The sequence below is a fragment of the Prunus dulcis genome, unplaced genomic scaffold (genome assembly GCF_902201215.1).
Source record: "Prunus dulcis unplaced genomic scaffold, ALMONDv2, whole genome shotgun sequence".
Taxonomy (NCBI): domain Eukaryota; kingdom Viridiplantae; phylum Streptophyta; class Magnoliopsida; order Rosales; family Rosaceae; genus Prunus; species Prunus dulcis.
Genome location: NW_023010255.1, coordinates 4,216 through 8,552, shown reverse-complemented (window position 1 = coordinate 8,552; position 4,337 = coordinate 4,216). Strand labels below are relative to the sequence as shown.

At 38.4% G+C, this 4,337-nt stretch overlaps 1 pseudogene; it reads right to left on the bottom strand.

Moving 5' to 3' along the window:
* Window positions 1-2,151: 2,151 nt before the first annotated feature.
* On the bottom strand, window positions 2,152-3,193 carry LOC117613294 (annotated as a pseudogene).
* Window positions 3,194-4,337: the final 1,144 nt, after the last annotated feature.

Sequence of the window (4,337 nt, the reverse complement as noted above, 5' to 3'; positions counted from 1 at the left end):
GTGGTGGTTATGTCATGGTGTTCTTAAGGTTCGTGCTTCGCTGGTGGTCTAGTCTGGTTTTTGCATTGGTTTGTAGTTCTCGGATCTTACGTGGTTGTGTGGCTTTGTGGGTCTGCAGCATTCATGGTGACTTGGTGGTGAGGGTTATGATAGGGATTTTGCAAGGTACTGGTTCTACCAGCTGGGAGTTTATTAGTGGTTGGCTTTTATGGGTTCTTGGATCAAATGGATCTGGTGTGTTCTAGGATCCTCAATGCTTCGGTTGCAATCTTTGTTCCCATCTCTTCGGGTACTTTTGTAGTAGGGATTTGGGATCCAGGTGGTGATAGAGCCTTTACTGTTGTTGAGCCATATTTTGCTGAGTTTACTGAATATGTGATGGAGGCCAACCTCAAGGGCTCTCCCAATTCTCCCGATGTGTTCACTGGAACGTTTGTGGGTTTGGTATCCAATAAACGTTCCTATTATGATGCTCTTTTGCTGGAAGTTTGCACTAAGAGGCTAATCTTGATCACCCCTGCTCTGTCGGTTATGGTTCTAGATTAAGACTCGTGAAGTTGGTATTGGTACTTCTGCTCGCTATATTCTGTCGATCACCACATGTTGTTCTGTTCGAACTATGCGTGCATAAGAGTTTTCCTTTGATAGTACTACGTTGTGGTAGGTTGTTCTTTGCTGGGCTTGGAGTTGTGCTTTGTTTTGTCTGTCTTATTTCGGGTTCTTTGTAGACTCATGTAGTTGGTATTGGTACTTCTGCTCGCTATGTTCTGACGATCACTACACATTGTTCTGTATATCGAACTATGCTTGCATATGAGTTTTTCTTTTACAGTCTTACATTGTAGTGGGTTGTTCTTTGCGGGGCTTGGAATTGCGCTGTGTTTTTTTGTCTGTTTTCTTTTGGGTTCTTTGTAGCAGTCCAAAGTGGCCTGTTGCAGACTCTTGTGTGGTACTCTTTCCTACTTTGGGGTTTGTCCCATGTGATTTTCCTACGAATATTTTAATGAGGCCAGTATATTCGTGCCGGTCTTTATACGCTTTTTTGGCTTATAAATGAAATCCTATTCTCAAAAGGAGAGGTATGTCTTGAACGAAAAATTGTGATGGAAAATTGGAATGAGAAGAGTTTATGATTTTATATATCAGATTCCATATAAATAGATTCCATAGTTGCAAGGATGGATGTGGGTGAAAAGCTACTAGTATAAGATTCCTATAAGAAAAATATAGATAAAAAACATGTGATGGCCGAATGGAAAAGCGCACTTAGTTGACTTGCAGTTGAGATGTAGACTATTTTTCTGTATTTTTGGTCGGGTTATAGCCCTAGTTAGATGGGCCTAGGTCCGTGCCTGACTAAGAACCATTTAGAATAGGAGGATTAGAAGAGAAAGGTCTGATGAATCTAACTTCATTAGATTGCCCTCTCTCTTTCGTATCCCTCTATTAGACAATTGTTTATGCATTTATAAATGAAATAGTTGCTATAAACAATAAAATTACCCTTGGGAATTGATAATCGGTAAAGATTTGTGTTGATAATCTGTAAAGATTGGTATTGATAATCTGTCAGAGATTGAAGTACAAGGGGCTGCATCTTTTTTTAGGCTAAAGTCGGAGTGATCTAGGGGACAAAGAAGAGGTGAAAAACAAGCATTACAATTAGGGAAGAGGTCCTGATAAAGGTATTATTCTATGTATATTTGTTTTTCCTCTATCAATATTGTAATGCTTGATGCATTCAACGAATGAGATATTAGTCTATCATTCACAGTATAGTTTAGTTGTTCCAATTTATATATATGTGCATGTGCAGATTGTCTGGCCATAATGAGGTTACTTCAATGAGCATATTGACGCCTAATGAGTGACACGTGACTATAAAGTCAGTTGTTAGTTGGTTCAGCTGAAAAGAAAAACTTGGTACTAACTGTGCTTCGTGATACTCTTCGAAGCGAATGAATAAGAAGAACACAACGGCCATCTTCGTTAATCAGAGACTCTCTATTACTTAAACACCAAAAGTACTGTAGCAGTTGCTGAAAACAGAGAAATCATGAAAACAGTTTTTTCACTCTCAGTTTTCAGATAATGATAACTGTTTCATTTTATCCAAACCAACTTTTTAACAATTCAGCAGGCATTTCCTATTTAACAGATATCTGCAGCTATTGTAGGAGAAAACAAGAAAGGCTTGGGTGCAATTTGCAAGGAATGAAGGGGTCCTTCCAACATCTCTACAACTTTGCTCATTGATGGCCGATCAGAAGGATAGTCTGAATGCACCACAGACTTATTAATACCATCTTTCTTGCTATTACTTTTTCCTCCTCATATATAGCCCCAAATGCATTTTCATCCTTTTCTAGGTCTAGATCCTTATAAACATAATGTGGAAACCTTTCACTCGTATGAGACACTCCCGAATCCAAATTCTTTCTTGCTCCAACCATTTCAAGAACTAACATACCGCAGCTGTAAACATCAGATTTGTGAGATACTCCACCAAAGTTCCGACTAAACACTTCTGGTGCAATGTATCCTGCAGTTCCTCTTGTCCCCATCATCGATACAATACTGTCCTTTGTTTTGCATGGTTTGGCTAGGCCAAAATCAGCAACTTTAGGGCAAAAATGTTTGTCTAAAAGAATGTTCTGTGGCTTTATGTCAAAATGCAAAATTCTTGTGTTACATCCACGGTGGAGGTATTATAGTCCTCTCGCAATACCAACTGCAATTTCAGATAGTGTTTTCCATTCTAAGGGAAAATTTGCCATTCCAGATCTGTGCTTATGTATGAAATTATCCAGAGATCCATTAGGCATGTATTCATAAATCAAAGCTCGTTTGTCCCCCTCGTAACAGAATCCAGAAAGAGTGACAATGTTGACATGGGAGGTTCTACCAATGCTAGCAACTTCATTAATAAAATGTTCTCCTCCATTACCCTTGGACATGCTTAGGACTTTGACCACCACCAGAAGCTCATCAGGTAGCCTGCCTTTGTACACAGTTCCATATCCACCTTTACCTATTTTGTCCCTGAAAGAGTCTGTCATTTTCTTGACATTTGCATAAGTATACCGCTTTGGAGTAAGCGATCCATAGTTCCTTATAAATGCCTCAACATCAAACTCATCCCTCTTATCTCTCTTGAGGAAGGCCATTATTCTTTTCCTTGATATGCATACAGTAAAAAAAAAATGATTATGATGATCGACGGAACAGCAACCGCAATGCCTATATGGAAAAAGTAATGCATTTCAGTGACTTGTGAAAGAAAGCAAAGATCGAAACTTCCGGTATTTTCAATTGATCAAATATGCTCACCTATGGCCAATTCTTTCCGCGACCTTGGTATATCATGCGCTTCTTCAACTGCATCAGTTATTTTCTCTTCTTTTCATTGGACAAATTGAAATAGAAGTTGCAACCACTCTAAAGCATTCTAGATATTGAAGATTAAATCGTGAACACGAAAATGAAAATCAAATGGTTATCAAACCAACCCTAAGTTTATCACATGTCCCACCTCATTGTCTTAGATTGTGGCTGTCCTAAAGCTCGATGAGTGGGTGTTGAGGTCTGGACTCAATCGCATTTTCTTGGTTTGTAATGTCCATTAGGACACAATTTCATAAGCAGTAAAGATTACAATTTCAATCCGATCATTCTTGTAATAGTCTATTTGTTTAGTTTTTGAATTGCACAAGTGAAATATTGAAGCCCTTATTAATCAAGGTATAGAAAAGAACTAATTCAAGCCAGTTCGCTGTTGAATATTTGGATTGCAAAGGGAGCAAAAAATGTACTGAGAGAGAGAGAGAGAGAGCAAAGAAACTTAGATTGTTCTAACAGAATGCTTACCCTGCATGAACATTGCAGCAGAGCTTATATTCCCTCATGATTATAGCATGTTCTCTTACATCAGTAGATTCAAATCTAACGGTTTGTAATAGTAAGCCAATGTGAATATGACACATGGCAATACACAGCTGTCCTAACAGCTGGGAATTTGAAAACAGACTCAAGCATTGCACCTGGCATATAAGCTCAAGGTACTCAGCTAACACAAAGATTAGAACAGATTAAATATAAACTGACTTAGAACTTACTAACTAATCTGAAATTAGCTAGGCAGTTTACATTTTAACACTCCCTTCTAAAGTGCTAGCTGATTTCACTCCAAGCATTCTCCTCAAATAGTCGAACCTGTCTTTGGGAAGTGCTTTGGTGAAGATATCAGCAATCTGCTCTTCTCCCTTGCAGTAGAGCAGTTCAATCACTTCTTCTTGTATTGCATCTCTAATAAAATGAAACTTCCTTTTAATATGCTT